Below are 20,985 nucleotides of genomic sequence, written 5' to 3' on the forward strand. Positions count from 1 at the left end.
ATCGCCCCTCCAAATTCAATTACAAGGTTGAGTTAAGAAATGCATGAAGGATTTTCTTATGCCTTTCTCATTTTTTAAATTACTAGTAATTAAGTACATGCGTAGCATGTGATAAATTTTTCTTCATATTAATTACTTGAATTTTAGATATAGCATAGTTAATATAGATATTGAAAATTAATAAAAGTAATAATATAATTAAAAATAAACTTAAATGCTTGTAGCAAATAACAATTATTATTATTAATATTAATATTATTATTATTATTATTATTATTATTATTATTATTATTATTATTATTATTATTGATGATGCACAATCTGGACGCTCCCTCGTGTCTTGTGATCTGACTCGAACAAGGGTCTAACCTGGCAGTGATGAACTGTGTGGTCGAGCTGGTATCTATGTGACCGAGCTGAGTGCGAGCTGTAAAAGGAAAGGAGGTGAGAGTGCACGGGTAGTTTTTACCCGAGGAGGGCACTCCGATGCTTAAGTCAGTGAGTGTGTAGGAGTATAATCTCTGAGAACATAAGGGAGTTTTGAGGGTATCAGTGTGCATACCTTTCAGAGTGATCTTGGGTTCTTTTTATAGCTATCCGAGGTTCAGGTGCCATAGGCAACGTCTCTGAGAACATAAGGGAGTTTTGGGGCGTGTTGGATTGTTAGTTGCTAGATTCGCGTGACAGTTACAGGTCGTCCGTGAGTCCTAGGCATATGGTTCGACGAGCTATTCCTATAGTCGCGGTAACAGTATTCGAGCGGGGGTGGCATGCGGGATGGTTTCGGGGCGAGCTGTTATTGTTGGCAGGCCAAGCTTGCCCCAGCTCGGTCACGCACCTGATGTCGATTGCCATATGCTGATCTGTCGAGCTGTCCTACTGAGTTGGACGTTGTGTCGTTGATAGCGTCCATGTGTTTGTAACTATGTGAGGTGACCAAAATGTCCCTCATCAATTATTATATATTATTATTATATTATTATTATTATTATTATTATTATTATTATTATTATTATTATTATTATTATTATTATTATTATTATTATTGACGATGATGATGCACAATCTAGACGCTCCCTTGTGTCTTGTGATCTGGCTTGAACAGGGGTCCAACCTAGCACTAATGAGTTGTATGGCCAAGCTAGTATCTGTGTGACCGAGCTGAGTGCGAGCTATAAAAAGAAAGAAGGTGAGGGTGCCCGGTAGTTTTTACCCAAGGAAGGCACTCCGATGCTTAAGTCAGTGAGTGTGTAGGAGTAATTGATGGGTTTGTCGAACCCTCAAAATTAGTACTAGCCCCACAACAAGATATTTGCAGTAAAAGTGGTACTAGGTCGAATCCCATAGGGAGCAATTCAGTAATCTTTTAGCCGAATGTATAAAGTAATTGAGTGGAAAAATTTAATAACTAAAATTAAAAGAATAAGAAAGCAATAACGAACTAAACAAATAAGAGAAAATCAGTCTTACCGAATTCTGGTTCAAGGGTTCGGATTGAATCGATTGGCCATCGATTATAGGTATCCCTGGAAATCTTGCAATTCAAGCATTTAACCTTAGATTTATTAGGATAGCCATAATAAACCTTGTGTTTTCCTAATTTAGTTGACCAAACCCAGCATTTGATCAACACTTATCACCAATCAACTGGGTACAATAGCGTTCCATTTTAACCGGTGATAGCATTAAGATTTGTGAAAATAGTTAAACCAAAACAACAAAAATTGAGATAGTTGCAATTATTGAATCTTGTTCCATCGATTCCTTTTAGGTTAAACCATGTCAATACATTGGTCAAAGGCTGTCACGAACAATTGACCCAAAAATATATTAACCTAATTGCTACTTGTACCACCATTCATGACAATTATGGATTGCCAAAATCATGGATAGCAGTAGGAAAATCAACATTAATTCAGTTTGTCAGACTAATTAACATTAACATCCAATAAAAATGTGCACAAGAACCAATGAATACTTGAATTAAAAAGCAAGAAAATAAATTAACTACAGAACCTCACAATGGCACAACCGAACCTCCCCCCTTGAACTAGAAAAAGAAGCTTAGCTGCTCATGATCTGCGAAACCTCCGTGCTCTGCTTCTCCATGGCCGAACTACTCTCTTGAGTTTCTTAAGTTGCTTGGTTATCTCTTGGATCTCGAAGTGAGTGATGATAGAGCTGGTTTGGCCCCCTCTTTATATAGCCAAAGGAGAGGGCTGTTTTCCAACTCCTTCTAGGAGATCATCTTATCTTTAGGGAGTCTTGATCTTCTTTGAACTAATCATATCCTATCTCTTATCTAATGATCTAATCTCAATCTTCTTATCTCTCTAAGATTACATTCAAGAGTTTAGATCTGATAAGACTCTCCTTGGAGATTACATTCGAAATTTGGACTTTTGACTCTTGAATTCGAGTTGGGCTGCTTTAAAACTTGGGTTGCTTCATAATACTTCTACGAGTTAGGCCTAAGTTGTGAAATGGGTCTGGCTACGAACTTGCTCTGACTTCGGGTTCATTTTTGTAATCGATGCGAGCTGAATTTGTTAAAATCTAAAACATAAAAGTTGTGGGTCTTCCTTTCATCTTTCTAATGCTTCTTGAATTGTCTAATTCGGAGTCCGGAATTGAGAGTTAGACTTAGATTACAGACTGTCACCGAAACTATGCAAAATCACCCGATTTGCCATGTTTTTTTCCAATTGCCTTTTTTATTGCCCTGAATCGAAATACAAGAGTAATGAGTTCATTTAAGTGATAAAATAATGTAAAAATATGAAAATTATGGGACAAAAATAGGGTTCTTTTTGGTCTCATCAAATCCCCCCACACTTAAACCGCCCATCCTCGGGCAAGACAAAATTCAAACAAAAACAAACTATCCTACCAATTTTTAAACTCAACTCTCCTTCATCTTTCTCCACAAATATTCTAGGTTAACTATTGCGAACCATTAAATTAACACAACCAAGTCATACATGACTCATTCATCAGTCAATCCAATTTCTGCTACTACAAACCAGGTAGTAAATCAGGGAAAACCTTTTTATCTTCTCTCTGTTTTTATTTTCTTTCTTTCCTCTGAAGAAGTGAGTGTATTTTATGCTCCATCTCACTTTTGGATTACTTGGTCAGTAGGTGCATTTTATGCTCCATCCTACTGTTTGATTTACTAGCTAGTAGGTGCATTTTATGCTTCGTCCTACTATCAGATGACTTGACTGGTAGGTGCATTTTATGCTCCATCCTACCATCGGATTAATTGACCGGTAGGTGCATTTTATGCTCCATCCTACCAATTGTGGCAATGGTGAAGTATTTACCCTATTTACTTAAACCTGAATTTAGGACTAGCTTAACTGGAAATGGCTTTAGATAAGTCATGTACTCCTTGATCATACCCCATTACTAGGTTCACCATAATTTCCCTAGAACATTGTTTCAATTGATTTCAAAAAAGTTGAGGTTTTTTTTTTCTTTTTTTTAACACAAGAATCATAGGGTCTCGCCACCTGATCCATAAATTCATTGATTGTGGTCTCAATCTGTCTAACACAGCAAGTTCTAGAATAATCAAACCATGTTTGACAGATATTTATGCATCTTGCCTATTGATCGATTAAAATCATGAGGTACCATATGCAGCCAAGAATGATTCAGTTAGTCATGCTTGCATCCTATCCAATCTATTCAGCCTAGGCACATGATTCCAGATAAGTTAAAATCATTCAAGGATAAGCTTCCAGGAAATAGAGTTTCCAAAAGGCAAGGTTAAGAAGAGATGATCAAACCATGTTAGGGTTTTCCGTCAGATTTCCCTAATCCCCCCACACTTAAGCTGTACATTGTCCCTAGTGTATGTGATTATGCATAAAGTAGAAGGATTTGGGGGTACTTCCCCATTTGTCTTGTTGGGTTCCTACTAAACACAAAAAAAAAAAAAAATCAAAACTTAAACAAAATAACAAAAAATCACAATGGGTTGCCTCCCACAACGCAATTGTTTAACGTCGTTATGCTCGGCGTTCTCCTCTACTTCTTTAATCCAATGAATACCGAGGAATGTCCAACGAGATGTCTATCATAGAGGAGACATTTGCATCCTCATGGAACAATTTCAATCGATACCCATTCACTTTGAAGATCTTACTTGTGTCGAGACTTTTTATATCTACTGCACCATAAGGGAATACACTAGTCACACTAAAAGGACCCATCCATCTGGAATGCAGCTTACCTGGCATGAGTTGGAGGCGAGAGTTGTACAGTAAGACCTTTTGTCCAACTTTGAATTGTTTTCTTAAGAGTACATTGTCATGGAACAATTTGGTCTTTTCTTTGTAGATTCTTGAATTTTCATATGCCTCTAACCTCAACTCTTCCAGCTCTTGCAACTGGAACTTCCTTTCCTTCCCTACTTCTTCCATATTCATGTTGCATCGCTTTATTGCCCAATAGGTCCTATGTTCAATTTTGACTAGCAAGTGGCAAGATTTGCCAAAAATTAACCTATAAAGGGACATATCTATTGGGGTCTTGTAAGCTGTTCGATATGCCCAAAGAGCATCATCCAGGCATAGGCTCCAATCCTTCCTACCTAGATTCATCGTCTTTTCCAAGATGGACTTTACCTCTCTATTGGAAATTTCAGCTTGCCCGTTAGTCTAGGGGTGATAGGCAGTGGCGATTCGGTGATGCACCCCATACCTTCTCAACAACGCTTCTACTATTCTATTGCAAAAGTGTGTCCCTTGATCGCTTATGATGGCTCAAGGAATGCCAAACTTGCTGAAGATGTTAGATTTGATAAACCCTACAACACAATTAGAATCATTAGTCTTGGTGGCCTTGGCTTCCACCCATTTGGAGACATAATCAACTGCCAAAAGTATATAAGAAAAACCACAAGAGGTTGGAAAGGGTCCCATGAAATCGATGCCCCACACATAAAATATTTCACATATAAGAATGGGTGTTTGGGGCTTCTCATTCATGTGAGATAGTGTACCTGTTTGCTTACATCTTTTACAATGTTTACAAAACAAGTATGCATCTCTAAATAGGGTTGCCCAATACAGCCCACTATCTAAAACCTTTCGAGCAGTCCTCTTTGGCCCAAAATGTCCACCACAAGCATAATTAGAGCAAAAAATTAGAATCGACATCTGCTCATCCTCAAGGACACATCTCCTAATCATTTGATCAAAACAGAATTTTCATAGATAAGGTTCATCCCAAACATAATATTTTGCCTCATACCTGATTTTTTTCTTCATGGATTAGCTAAGGTCATTAGGCAAAAATTTGGTGACCAAGTAGTTCACAATGTCAGCATACCATGGAACCATACCTCTCATGTGAAACAACTGCTCATCAGGAAACAACACATCGATGGGTGAGGAGTTCTCATCTTTCACCAACCTACTTAGGTGATCTGCCACCGAGTTTTCAGCTCCCTTTCGATCCTTGATATCTAAATCGAACTCTTAGAGCAAAAGTATCCACCTGCATGGTCAGAAAATACAATCACTTTAGAGCCAAGTAAATATGATCTAAATTTGTCTAAAGCAAACACAATAGCTAATAGCTATTTTTTAGTGGTTGTGTAATTATTTTGTGTAGCATTCAGCGTTTTGGAAGCATAGTAGATGACATGGATTTTCCCATCAATTCGATGACCTAGAACCAACCTTACCGCATAGTTGCTCGCATCTTTCATGATCTCAAAGGGCAAGTTCCAATCGCGTGGTTGAATGATGGGTGCAATTGTTGATAAATTTTTTAGCTTATCAAATGCTTCCCTGCACTCATCACCAAAATCGAAAGGCATATCTTTTTGTAGCAACTTGGACAATGGCAGGGCAATCCTTGAAAAATCTTTGATAAACCTGCGATAAAAACATGCATGTCCAAGGAATGAACAAACCTCCCTGACATTTGTAGGGTAGGGTAAGCTCACAATTAAATCAATTTTAGCCTTATCGACCTCTATTCCTCTTGCTGAAATTACATGTCCTAACACAATGCCTTCATTCACCATGAAGTGGCATTTTTCATAGTTTAAGACAAGATTTGCTTCAACACATCGATTCAGAATTTTGCTTAAATTATTTAGGCAATCATCAAATGAATCACCATAAACTGTAAAATCATCCATAAACACTTCAATGCATTTTTAAATAAAATCAGAAAATATACTCATCATGCATTTTTGAAAAGTGTCTGGAGCGTTACACAAACCGAAAGGCATTCGTCTGTAGGCAAAGGTGCCGAATGGGCAAGTAAATGTTGTTTTCTCTTAGTCCTCTTGTGCAATAACAATCTGGTAATAACCTGAGAAAATGTCAAGAAAACAAAAGAAAGACTTACCTGCTAATCGCTCTAGCATCTGATCGATGAAGGGTAAGAGGAAATGGTCCTTTCGAGTGGCCAAGTTAAGTTTTCGAAAATCTATTACCATTCGCCAGCCACTTTGTACCCTCATGGGAATTAGTTTATTATTTTGATTTTTTACTACAGTAATCCCAGTTTTCTTAGGTATAACATGAATAGGACTTACCCATTTACTGTCTGAGATTGGATAAATTATCCCTTCATCTAACAGTTTAAGCATTCTTTCAGTACTACCTCTTTCATTACCGGGTTGAGTTTTCTTTGTGGTTCCCTAACCGGTTTGGCACCATCTTCCAAAAGGATCCTATGCATGCAAATCGAGGGGCTGACCCCCTTTATGTCAGCTAGGGTCCAACCGATCGCCTCCTTATGATCCTTTAGGACTTTGATGAGCATCTCCTCTTGCTCCTCAGTCAACCCTTTTGCAATGATTACGGGCAGTGTCTCTTTTTCGCCCAAGTATGCATATTTCAAATGATCAGGCAGGGTCTTCAGTTCCAGCTCCAGAGCCTGCAAAACAGAAGGCAACAATTTTGTGTGAGAAATCTTCGATTGAATATCATAATTACTTACCTCTTGCCTTGGTTCAGTAGTGCCATAGGATGCATCGAACTCCTCTTCCTTGTCCGATTGTCCCTTATATTCCAGCTCATCGCCCATGTCTTCCTCTCCAAAGACTTCCTACACAATCAAATCAACGGTGTCAATAGAGCATATCGAATGACATTCACTAGGACATTTCATTGCTTAAAAAATATTAAATTTTACAATCTCTCCGTCAAACTCGATAGAGATGGTACCCTCATCCACATCTATTTTGGTCTTGACCATTTTCATGAATGGCCGGCCTAATAGAAGTGGGGTTGAACTCGTGGTTGTGTCATCTTCCATCTTCAAGATGAAAAAATCAGCTGGAAAGATCAAATCATTAACCTGCACCAATACATCATCAACAATCCCCTCAGGGTAGGCATTAGAATGATCAGCTAATTGGATAACAACTCTAGTCTCTTTCAAATGACCCAGTCCCAATGCACAGTAAATCGAGTATGGCATGACATTAATAGATGCACCTAAGTCCAGCATGGCATGCTCGATTCATTTGTTGCCAATCACACAAGGTAGGGTAAACATACCTGGATCAGCCCATTTTTCTAGCAGGGTCCTCTTGATCACAGCTGAAACGTTCTCCCCAACTCTTACCTTTTCATCAATTCATAGCCTCCTCTTGTTAGTGCATAATTCTTTTAAAAATTTGGCATATTTTGGGATTTGTTTTATTGCATCTAACAAGGGGATGTTGATCTCCACCTTCCTGAAGGTTTCTAGCCCTTCTTGCTCATATTCCTCCTTCTTGGACTTTTCCAATTTGCTAGGAAAAGGAGGTCCAACAGCATTAGTAACTTTAGGAAGAGGGGGGTCGGATGTTACCTCAATGGGGTTGTCGTTCGACCCTTGTCTTTACTCTTCCTTGGCTGTTTGTAATTTGCCCTGCAGCAAGTTGCTTAACCAAAGCTGTTAAATCTGAAATTTGATTTTCTAAATTAGCATGGCTTACCTCATTAACCCGTCTAGTGGTGCCATCTATCCTTGCACTGAACTACTATGAATTTTTGGCCATGTTGGAAATTAATTCCCTATCCACTTCGGGTGTCTTGTTCACTAAGGCTCCTCCACTAGCTGCATCGACCATACTTCTATCCATGGGCTGAAGACCTTCGTAGAAGTATTGGATCAAAAGTTGTCCGAGTATTTGGTGGTGTCAACAGCTAGCAACAAGTTGTTTAAATCTTTCCCAATATTCATATAGCGTTTCACCACCAAATTTCCAAACTCCACATATTTCTTTTCTTATATTTGCAGCCCGGGATGCAGCGAAATATTTATCTAAAAATATCCTATTCATCTCATCCCATGTGCGTATTGAACCGGGAGGAAGAATATACAACAAATCCTTTGCTTTATCACGTAAAGTAAATGGAAAGGCTATGAGTTTTACCTGATTCTCAGTCATACCGTGGGGTTTCATGCTTGAACAGATGACATGGAATTTCTTCAAATGCTTATGAGGGTTCTCACCTGGAAAACCATGAAATAGAGGCAATAATTGTATCAAACCAGATTTCAATTCAAAACCTACCTCAAGAGTGGGATAATTGGTGCAGCTAACTCTCTCAATGTCCTCTTTCTATTAGCCATTCTTTCTTCTCCTTCGAAGATGGGTAGATCACAGATGAGTAAATCACAATCTGAATTCACCTTTTTTGGTGAACGATCCTTCCATTGTTTTGCCTCCTTCCTTAAACGACAGGTGGTCCTCTCAGTTTCGGGGTTGTACTCGAGTTCACCTCGTTGAGAAGCACGAGTCACAAAACAAAAGAGGTTAACAAAAAGAAGGCAATAGCTAAGAAATTAAAGTTGCTCCCCGGCAACGGTGCCAAAATTTTGATGGGTTTGTCGAACCCCTCAAAATTAATACTAGTCCCACAACAAGATATTTGCAGTAAAAGTGGTACTAGGTCGAATCCCACAAGGAGCAATTCAGTAATCTCTTAGCCAAATGGATAAAGTAATTGAGTGGGGAAATTTAATAACTAAAATTAAAAGAATAAGAAAGCAATAACAAACTAAACAAACAAGAGAAAATTAGTCTTACCGAATTCTAGTTCAAGGGTTCGGGTTGAATCGATTGGCCATCGATTATAGGTATCTTGGAAATCTTGCAATTCAAGCATTTAACCTTAGATTTATTAGGATAGCCATAATAAACCTTGTGTTATCCTAATTCAGTTGACCAAACCCAGCATTCGATCAACACTTATCACCACTCAACTGGGTACGATAGCGTTCCATATTAACCGGTGATAGCATTAAGATTTGTGAAAATAGTTAAACCAAAACAACAATAATTGAGATAGCTGCAATTATTGAATCTTGTTCCACGATTCCTTTTAGGTTAAACCATGTCAATACATTGGTCAAAGGTTGTACTTGTACCACCATTCGTGACAATTACAGATTGCTGAAATCATGGATAGCAGTAGGAAAATCAGCATTAATTCAGTTTGTCAGACAAATTAACATTAACATCCAATAAAAATGTGCACAAGAACCAATGAATACTTGAATTAAAAAGCAAGAAAATAAATTAACTACAGAACCTCACAATGGCACAACCGAACCTCCCCCCTTGAACTGGAAAAAGAAGCTTAGCTACTCATGATCTGCGAAACCTCCATGCTCTGCTTCTCCATGGCCGAACTACTCTCTTGAGTTTCTTAAGTTGCTTGGTTATCTCTTGGATCTCGAAGTGAGTGATGATAGAGCTGGTTTGGCCCCCTCTTTATATAGCCAAAGGAGATGGCTGTTTTCCAACTCCTTCTAGGAGATCATCTTATCTTTAGGGAGTCTTGATCTTCTTTGAACTAATCATATCCTATCTCTTATCTAATGATCTAATCTCAATCTTCTTATCTCTCTAGGATTACATTCAAGAGTTTAGATCTGATAAGACTCTCCTTGGAGATTACATTCGAAATTTGGACTTTTGACTCTTGAATTCGAGTTGGGCTGCTTTAAAACTTGGGTTGCTTCACGGTACTTCTGCGAGTTGGGCCTAAGTTGTGAAATGGGTCTGGCTGCGAACTTGCTCTGACTTCGGGTTCATTTTTATAATCGATGCGAGCTGAATCTGTTAAAACCCAAAACATAAAAGTTGTGGGCATTCCTTTTATCTTTATAATGCTTCTTTAATTGTCCAATTCAGAGTCCGGAATTGAGAGTTAGGCCCAAATTACTGACAATCGCCGAAACTGTACAAAATCACCCGATTTGCCATGTTTTTTTCCAATTGCCTTCTTTATTGCCCTGGATCGAAATACAAGAGTAATGAGTTCATTTAAGTGCTAAAGTAATGTAAAAAATGAAAATTAGGGGACAAAAATAGGGTTTTTTTTTGTCTCATCAGTAATCTTTGAGAACATAAGGGAGCTTTAAGGGTATTAGTGTGCATACCTTTGAGTAGCTATTTGAGGTTCGGGTGCCATCAGGCAATGTCTGTAAGTCTTCCGGAGAGTTGTTTCCATAGTTTGGGGGATGTTGGACTATCAGTTGCAAGATTTGCGTGGCAGTTACAGGTCGCCCACGAGTCCTAGGCATACGGTTTGGCAAGCTATTCCTATAGTCGCAGTAACAGTGTTCGAGCGGGCGTGGTGCGCGAAATGGTTTTGGGATGAGCTATTGTTGTCGGCGGGCCGAGCTCTCCCCAGCTTAGCCGCCCACCTGATGTCGATTGCCACGTGCCGATCTATCAAGCTATCTTGTTGAGTTGGATATTGCGTTGCCGACAGCATCCACGTGTTTGTAATTGTGTAGGGTGACCCAAATGCCACTCATCAATTATTATTATTATTATTATTATTATTATTATTATTATTATTATTATTATTATTATTATTATTATTATTATTATTATTATCATTATTATCATCATCTTCATCATCATCATCATCATCATCATCATCATTATTATTATTATTATTAAATTTTGTATTCCATTTCTATAAAAAATGTTCTCAAATGTTTTTGACAAAATTCTGTACATTTTTATTTTTGGTGTTATATCTTTTTTAAAATATTTAATATTCAATTATGACATCATGGGTTTTTTTGAAAAGTTTGATCATTAATCCACCATCTAGATAAGAAATTAGCTTTTCTTTTGGATTCGTTTTAAATTAGAGAAAATTATAGTTAGAGTTGGCTATACATTTAAAATTAGGTTATGTTGGTCAAAAAGCCAAAATGTTGGACACAATAAAAAGCTTATACCAAAATTGCCCTTTAATGTTGGGTGATTGGAAAATTTAAAAAAAAAAAAGGTTTTTAGTTTACCTCTCTCTTTATCAATTTCTCTTATTCTCTTTCTCTCTACTTATTGTTCTTCCTCAATCTCTCTCATTCTTTTTCACTCCCTCTCCCTCTCTCGTTCTCTTTTTTTATTTTTCTTACACATTTATATGGTATTAATCATATTGTATAAAAGAACATGAGACCAATTTGGTATGATTCAAAAATCATTACACCAATTTGATAAAATCTAACAAGAAACTCTTGGCTATAAAATTTACACCAACTTGATAAAAATTTATAACTTGATTGTACAAGTGGTTGGTCCATTTAGTTCTTTTATAAGGTCTAATTAATATTGTATAAGTTTGTAAGAAAATTAGAAAAAAAAAACGAAAGAGGGAGTGGGGGAGAAAGAATAAGGGTAAACAAGAGATTGAGAGAGAGAGAGAGAGAGTGGTTTTGATTTGGCTACAAACCGAAACTGAGAGAGTGGGGGAGATAGAGGGCCGGAGTAGGAGATCAAGAGATGACTATGAGAGTGAGAGAGAATGGAAGGAGATCAAGAGATAGAGGGAGTGGGAAAGAAATTGAAAACCTATTTTTAGTATAGGCTTTTTGCTATGTCTAACATGGATTAAGAGTTTAATGTTAGTAATAGCCACATAATCCTTCATTGACATTGTGGGGGGTTTTTATAATTTGAAATATAAAGCCGGTTGTCAAATTTTTGTTGGTTTCTGGACCAACCTGCAACCTAATTTTAAACCTACAACTGGCTTTCACTATAGTTTTCCCTTTAAATTATATGTTTCATTTACATTATATAAAATAATTCTTACTTATCACACTTAATTTTTATTTGTCTAGGATGTCATTTGACCCAAACCACTAAACCACCATGCAAAAAGAAAAATAGTTTGATTTCTAGGTTGACATTAAATTTTGTATTATATCTTCATCATTGATAAAAGTATTTTTTATGTATTGTTCAATATAATGAATGCATAATATTAGAAATGTATCCAATATTTTATTTTTTTATAAATATATAACATTAGATATGTGCCCAATTTTTTCTCTATCTTTTTTTGTGATTTTTTGTATTTTCTCTTTTTAAAAATTTTATTAGTTGACTGTGACACCATTTCATTTCTAGGAAGATTTTAAATTTGGAATTCCATTTTCATCATTAATAAAAACACTTCTTACATTTCATACTTGTTTATTTTATTTTTTATTATTTACTTATGACATTATTTATTAATCCATTTGTTCCCAAATGGTTAAATTGCTTGCCTACCATTGGAAGGGAAGAAAATAGTTTTGTTTTCACATTACTTTTCAAAATATTTATTTTTATACTATTAAAATTAATATTGTGGATTTAATTACAAGAATTTAATGATGGGAAATATATATTTTAAATAGGTTTTAATGAAAGAGAATAAGAAAATATTTTTATTTTCAATTGGTTTTAAATTGGGTAAATTTCTTAAACTACCCTTATGGTTTAGTTAATTGACTAAGTGTACCCTTACTATTTCAAAATTGACTGTCACTACCCCTATTGTCTAAATCTTCTAAGGATGGTTAAATATGGATGAAAAATCAAATGTCCATTTTACCCTTCTGCCATCTTTGTCACCCTCCCCTCCTCTGATGCTTTCAAACACTCAATCGGCGAAATAGGGAGTCTCAACTTGTTTCGGTAGCTGAGAGAAATAACATAGAAACGGTCCAAAGCTACGACCGTTTTGATAGTGTTACTATTCATTGAAGTTGTGACCATTAGATCTGGAACAATAACTTTCATCACCAACAGATCTAATGGTCACAGCTTGAGACCACCTTTGATAGTGTAATCAAGCTCCCATAACCTCCAGATTTGGACAATAACGTCTCAAGGTGGAACAGTGACTTCTCAAGGTGCAGCTTGAGATCTGGACAGTAATGACCATTGGATCTGGAGGTTGTAGGAGAACAGTAACGTCTCAAGGTGCAGCTTAATTTCTTGCTGCCACTCCTCGGAAGCTGAACCATTAGATATGGAGAGAGAGAGATAGAGAGCAGATATGAGAGCCACTAGTAGACAGTGGAACAGTGGAGAGTGGAGGTTATGGGAGAGAGAAGTTACTGTTCATCGTCTCCCAACTTGAGACGAAAAATAGAGTAGCGGCGGCAAGAAACCTCTCTTCTCTCAACGACAAGAAATCTCTCTCTACCTTGTTTGACTTTAGTAGGAATGGTTCTTTTTGTTTTCAATCGCCGTTGGTGGACGGTGGAACAGTGGAGAGCAGAGGTTGTGGGAGAGAGAAAATTTACTCTTCATCATCTCCCACCTTGGGACGAAAAACAGAGTAGTGGCGATAAGTAACCTCTCTCCTCTCGATGGGCGAGAAGGTAGGAATGGTTCTTTTCGTTCTCAACCGCGGCTGGTGGATGGTGGAATTATGGAGAGCGGAGGTTGAGGGAGAGAGAAGTTACTGTTCATCGTCTCCCACCTTGAAACGAAAAACAGGGTAGCGACGGCAAGAAACCTCTCTCCTCTTGACGATAAGAAATCTCTCTCCTCCCTATTTGGCTTTGGTGGGAATGGTTATGGTGGAGGTCTTTGTGAGTATATTAGGAATACCATTAGACGTGATTTTTCTCCTAAAGACTTCCTCAAAAAAGTCCACTTTATTAAGGCCGCTGGGATTTGCTTGCCTATTCCATAGTATTCTTTCTCTGATATAGAACAAGATAAGCCACTTGGTCTACCAAAGGCATTTTCAGACTTTCTTCAACGTGAGGTTGAAAATAGCACACATCGCGGAGGTTGAAGATAGCATGCATGGCCGTGGTGTCAGATTTCTTCCTGGTCTAGTCAATTTTCAAACACATTCAGCTAATTAGCTAAACTATAAGGTTAGTTTAAAAAATTTACCTTTTTAAATTTTACATTACAATTAATAAAAACATTTTTTATTTATCATATTTATTATTGTTTAATATGTATTTTAAAAATATTCTTAATTTTTTTAATTTTTATTTTTTTCATTTTATTATTTAATCATGGCAGGGGCGGAGCTAGAGTTTTTTCTTGAGGGGGGCCAAAAGTTAGGAAACATAAGTAAAGGGTCAAAATATAAGTGGGATTTAAATGTGTTTTATTGAAAAATTTAAGGCATAGGGGGGGCCATGGCTCCCCTCCGCCACCCTAATTTTTTTAGGTTTAATTTCTTACCACCGCCTAGATAAAAACACTATTCTTTCTAGGTAGATTTTAAAAGTATAAGCTTTTATGTAATTGAAATTATTAATTTGTTAAGTATGGATTTAATTAATAGAATTTAATGATGAGAAGAAACAAAAACAAATTAAATATATGATTCAATGAATATGAATGCAAGTTAATAAATTAAGTGTTGGATTTAATGAGAGGAAATTGAATGCATTGAATATCTTAAAATTACTTCTTTTCAACTCATTTAATATCAATAACCAATTACCCTATTTATCCTCATCTTATCAATAAATTTAAATATAGAGATGGTAGATTTTGTCCTCAAAAAATTACAGAAATATTCTTGAGGCCATTTGTTCTTTTTAAAGTAGTATAGATTTGTGAGGAATCAAATGTAGACTGACATCATCATAAAACCTTTGTTTTTCTTCAGAAATATAGCATGAATATAATGTGTTGCAAATAAATATTGTCTTTTTATTTTTTGAAGCCTTAAAAAAGGCGAATCCTTATAAGTATTATCTACCATAGAAAGTTTTCGAGGTTTATATCTTTGGGTTGTTTATTATTTAGGGATATTATCTTAAATTCACCATGGATTTTTTTTTTTTTTTTTTTGCATTTTTTTAAATTTTTATCTATAAAGCCCCATGTCAATAAGTTTTGTTGTCTAAAACTCACATTCCTAGATCACCATTAGTGAATATTAACAGAAATTGTTCACATAAACATTTAAGTATTTTGCATGACAAAATTGCCCATAAATGGCAAGTTAAGCTTATAAAATGTTTATATGACAAAGTTACCTCTTACTATCCATATATGATAATTATATGGTTAGGGGTAAGACAGGATGGAGCAGTCTTGAACCGGCTATTAATGAATTGTATAAAATAGATCCAGGAATGAACTAAGGATTAGATAAGATAATTGGGCCTGACCCAATAGGCCCAATTATATTTGACATTTATAATTACCTATGATAATAACAACTTTGAACTTTATTTTTGATAATATAACCTTAATAATAATGACATCGAATTAATAATAAGTTATTTACATGTTGATAAAACAAATGTTTTAAACCAAAATTATCTTATATATTGTGTATAAAATTTACCCATTTAGACATAATTATAACAGAATTACAAAAAAAAATCAACAGAAACCTTTATATATTATTAGTTATATAATCAATTTAAAACAACAAGAACCAGTCCCAACCCAGTTATTAATACGTAAACCACTGAACTAAAATTGGCATATGCTCAGTTCGGACTCGATCCATTGACAGTTCCATGTTTGAAACCAACAAAGCAATGTAAAAAAAAAAAAAAAGGGAAAGTATGTTTCATTTCTAGCTAGCTTGGACTATTAATCACTGTGTCATGTGCTTTAAAGTTGCCTTTTTGATGGATAACATTGAAAGTACCTTTACATCCTCTTACAAACACCGCTTTGAATCTCGTATGGATTACAATAATTGATATCTAAATTCAAGGCACAAATAAAACAAAGCAAATATAAAAATATAAATAAGAAAGCCAAACAAATGTTAGATAGATTAGAATATGTATCCAGTTGTGTTCTTATAACATAATTTGGAAAACATATTTTTGAAACAAATTTTAATTATTCGTTTCCTAGTAGCTCACAACCAAAATGCTTTAGGTGTGTTTTATCAACCCAAAATTATTTGTTTTCTTAGATTTGGATATTAGCAAACCTTGGGGACATAACTTGTAATGTATCCTATGATCAAATTATTGAAATTTACTATTAACTAGTAAGAGTCGCCCATGCTTAGCACGGGCGAGTAATACCGAGTAATTGAGAGAGTAAAAACATAAAGAAAAGGAATAATAAAAGTTGTGGTAGCAGATTCAAATCCTAGTCTTTATTGGAATGAACCAACTAATATATATTACATAAAAAAGAGAAAAAATACAAATTTTATATGTATCATAGAACAAAACTATCTTGCAAACAAAGTTATTAAACATATAATTCATAAAATAACATGCTATTCATCTTCTAAATTTAATTTAAGTTCACTCAACCTATCCAAAAAAGTTGTTCAAATGGCCACTATAGTTTACTTTTAAAATATATGGAAAAATCTCAACTAATAAGACATATTTAGCTAAAATGAGAAAATGGTTAAATACAAAAAATTAAACTACATGGCCACTAAATGAGTGGTTGAACAAGTTAGATACCGCAATTTTTTACCAACACTAACACATGTAAACCCACTAAAACCCATATTTTAGGATGTAGGTTGAAATTGAGTTGATTAACCATTAGGTCAAATACAAAGAGTTGGGTTAGGTTGGGTCATGCACATCCATTTGGGTCAATTATATCAAAGATGTTATATTCTTTTTTTTTTCCGCCTTTCCCTACAAATTCTCTCACTATTTACTATCCTCTCTCTCTCTCTCTCCCTCTCTCTCTCTCGTCACCTTTTCCCTTTTGTCTCTCTTCCAAGTTTCTCTCTCCTTATCCTCTCTTCTTCTCTACAAATTCTCTCACTATACCATGTATTTTCTATTCCTTCATATTTCTCTTCTCTGATCTACAAATTCTATCTGCTTTATATTCATAATGCACAATTATAGGCAACATACATCAAGTATTAATAAGCTTATGGAAAAAATAATGAACATTCCTTTTAAACCAATTTTCATAAAAGCTCATTCCTAAATATAGAAATAACAAAATACTTCTAAACTAAGAAATAGAGCTGAGAACAATTATGTGCAAAATGGAATACAACCAATTATAAGATCTCATGCTTCTTCAAGAAGCACTATGTGATACAAGGTTGCTAATGAAATACAACCAAGAATAAATATAGGCAACAATGCATGAAGTAATAATAAGCTTCTTAAAAAACAACTACTAAACACAAAAGAAAATCATAATATCACAAGAGCTCCCTTGTAACTAAATAGACAAAAGTTCAAAAACACCCATACCTAGAACAAAACTAATGCTTGAAAACAGTAGACCCAAAATGAGAATACAATAAAAACTAATACTTGGAAATAGGGGTGGCCACGAGCTGAGCTCGGCTCGTGAAAAACTTGGCTCAGTTCGGTTGAAACCGAGCTTCAAGCCGAGCTCGAGTCTAATACAACTTGACTCATGAGGTTCGCGAGTCAAGCTTGAATATATATATATATATATAATAAAGTTATAAAAAATAATATATATAATAAAAATATTATAATTCTTAATTTTTTCACAAATCGGGCTTGAGCCTTGTAATTCCAAGTGAGTCGAGCTTGAACCTCGTACTATTTGGCTTGTCTCGACTCGAATCCACCCCTACTTGGAAACATTCCAAAGAGCTCAGTCATTCTATGTTAGTGTGAGGGGTGCCTTGTGAGTAGCAAATTTGATTTCCATAACGGACAAGTACACAGGATTTTCTTGTTGTGCCATTGGAATTATTAGTGTTTACAAATTACAATGGTGACTGCTCGATTTGGTCAACTTCTAGTTTGTTGACTAGAACAAATCAACTAACAAACCTTTCATGCATGATATAAATTGTGAATAAACTTTCTAAAAAAAGACATTAATGATCACAATGACGCCCTTAGATGATCGAGTAAGTTGTCACTAGTTAATTAACGATGACTTTTTAATTAAGATAAATCCTCATGTTGTCAAAATTATCAGTTTAATTAAATGAAAAAATATTATATACACCACTTGTAAACCAAATACAATCACAATATAAAGAAGAAATGGTACAATTAATGTCGGCAAATTTTTTCCACAAAATGAAAATTTACCCCAACCACAACCTATAGTACTAATTTGATTTACCCACAAAAAGTTACACAATATTACATGGCGACAACCAAGGTCTCAGTCTCAACATCCCACCTGGTTTAAAACAAAATCAAGATCAAACCCAAATCGTCATGTCACCAACCAGCTTTTTGTCATGTAGAATCCTAAATCTATACAACAAAAGTTTTTCGTCCTCAATTAGCTAAGCTCCTCGGGTAGAAGCCCTAGCATAGAAATCGCAAAAAGACAATGTAGCGTACTTGAATCACGAGCTCTCACATCGTAAGACCCCTTTCAAGGATCGAAACCACGAGAAGATTCAATCTTCAAAATATTGTTATGTGATCGAAAGTCTTAGATCCCAACCACCAATAGTATCTGTGAAATCAATTTTAGAAAGAAGGAACAAATGCAAGGATTAGTAATGAAAGTTATGAGAATGAAGAAAGAAATCAGAGAGATTAATCAGAAATAGACAGAATAAACAAAGGAGAGAAGTGTGTTTAAAGCTACGACAATTGCATAAAAACCCCTAAAAATCCACAAAGAAAGAGAAATGAACGACGAACATCATAAATGCGTGAAGCGAAAATGATGGAAGGAAGGAAAGCATAGAACAGGATGATACTTACAACAACTGCAACGAAGATCCAGAGATGTCCTTGCGTGCATTTTGTATTGTATAAAGAAAATTTAAGAAAAGAATTTGTTGGAAGAAGGGGGTGGACCAAAAGCCTTTTTTTCATAGTGCTTCCACACACCTTGGCACTGCAAATATCATTGATAAACAAACCCATACTAAAACCTTAATTAGCAACAGAGGGAGGGAAGAGAGAGAGAGAGAGAGCGCGCAGAGAGTGAGGAAAACAATGAATCGAGAAGAGAGGTAGAAAAGAAAGGGAGAGTGGCAAGAGAAAGTGGTTCAAGAGAGAGGGAGGAGGGGAGAGAGAGAGAGAGGTGGAAGAGAGATGGAGAGAATGAGAAGAAGGAAGACAGGGAAAGTGGTTATAAGGGAGGGAGACAGATACAGATGGACAAATGTCGAGTCATGCAAGGAAATAAGATAGAAAAATATGAATATGTGTTCATCATTAACCAAATACAGTTACAGTATAAAGAAGAAATGATCCACAACCTACACCACTAATTTGATTCCCACAAAAAGTTACTCGATATCTCCCAACCATAACCAAGGCCTCACTCTCACCATCCCACTTGGTTTAAAACAAAATCAAGACAAAACCCAAATCGTCATGTCACCAACTCTCAAAAGACAAATCGAATTTGTAGAATCTTGAATCTATACAACAAAAGCTTTTTGTGCTCAAACAGCTAAGCTCCTTGGGTAGAAGCACTTGCATAGAAATCATGAGAAGACGACAGTATCATACTTGAATCACAAGCTCTCACACCGTAAGACTCCTTTCAAGGATCGAGACCATGAGAAGATTTAATCTTCAAAATGTTGTTATGAGATCGAAAGTCTCAAATCTTGACCACCAATAATATTCGTGAAATCAATTTTAGAAAGTAAGAACGAATGCGAGGATAAGCAATGAAATCTATGAGAATGAAGAAAGAAACAAGAGAAATAAATTGGAAATAGACAGAAGAAACAAAGGAGAGTAGCACATTTAAACCTATGACAATTACATAGAAACCCCTAGAAACCCATAGAGAAAGAGAAATGAACAATGAATGTCATATATGCGCAAAACAAAAACGATGAAAGGAAGAAAAGCACAAAACAATATGATACTTACAACAACTGCAACAAAATCCAGAGATCTCCTTGCGCGCATTTTGTATTGTATGAAGAAAATCGAGAAAATAATTTGTTGGAAAGAGGGGGTGGACCAAAATCCTTTTTCCGTAGTACTTCCACAATTTTGAAATCGAGGCTTCCACACACCTTGGCCTTGAAAACATCATCAATAAACGAACCCACACTAAAACCTTGATTAGCAACAGAGGGTAGAGAGAGAGAGAGAGAGAGAGAGGAAAACAATGAAGTAGGAAGAGAGGTAGAGAAGAGAGGGAGAGTCGCATGCGGAAGTGGTTCAAGAGAGAGATGAGTAAAGGTGGAAGATAGACAGGGCGAGTGTGAAGAAGGAAGATAGGGAAAGTGGTTATAGGGAAGGGAGACAAATATGTATGGACAAGTGTCAAGCCGTGTAAAGAAAAAAGACAGAGAAATATGAATATGTGTCCTGACATGCAATGAAAATTTGCAAGTATGTGAATCTACAGTATATTTCGATTTTGCAAAAGGGGAAAGCACCCCTTTTGCTTATATATATATATATAACTTTAGATATGATTCAAGGATTAATTATTTCTTACTATACAAATATTTGGTTTGAGATTTTGATTTAGAACTCTATGTAAGAGGAAAATGTACGTATTAAGGGGGCATTTTATGACGCGAATTGTTTTTCTTGTTGTTGGATTCAAAAAACAAATCAAAAGCATCTAGTTTGAAAATATATTGTATTTTAAAACAAAACATAAAAAAAAACATGTTCTTGGTCGTGTGTGTTTTGTTTTCAAAACTAAATCAAAAACATGTTTTTATCTGATTATTTAACATCATATTCCATAATAATATAATTTCTATACTAGAAGTTGTGTTTTTGTTTTAAAAACCATTATTTTGTTGCTTCTAAAAGTATGTTTTTTTTTAAATAAAACCAACTTATTTTTTT

General features: G+C 35.5%; 1 long non-coding RNA gene across 1 annotated transcript; it reads right to left on the reverse strand.

Annotated features, from left to right (window-relative positions):
- Positions 1-18,199: 18,199 nt before the first annotated feature.
- On the reverse strand, positions 18,200-20,456 carry LOC148876800 (uncharacterized). The gene is made up of 2 exons (XR_016107406.1): positions 20,044-20,456; positions 18,200-18,658 (listed from the first exon to the last, which is right to left on the reverse strand). It is a non-coding gene; the product is annotated as an uncharacterized LOC148876800 (long non-coding RNA).
- Positions 20,457-20,985: the final 529 nt, after the last annotated feature.

This window comes from Nelumbo lutea, chromosome 1 (assembly GCF_056320005.1).
Source record: "Nelumbo lutea isolate HS-2025 chromosome 1, American lotus-T2T, whole genome shotgun sequence".
NCBI lineage: Eukaryota > Viridiplantae > Streptophyta > Magnoliopsida > Proteales > Nelumbonaceae > Nelumbo > Nelumbo lutea.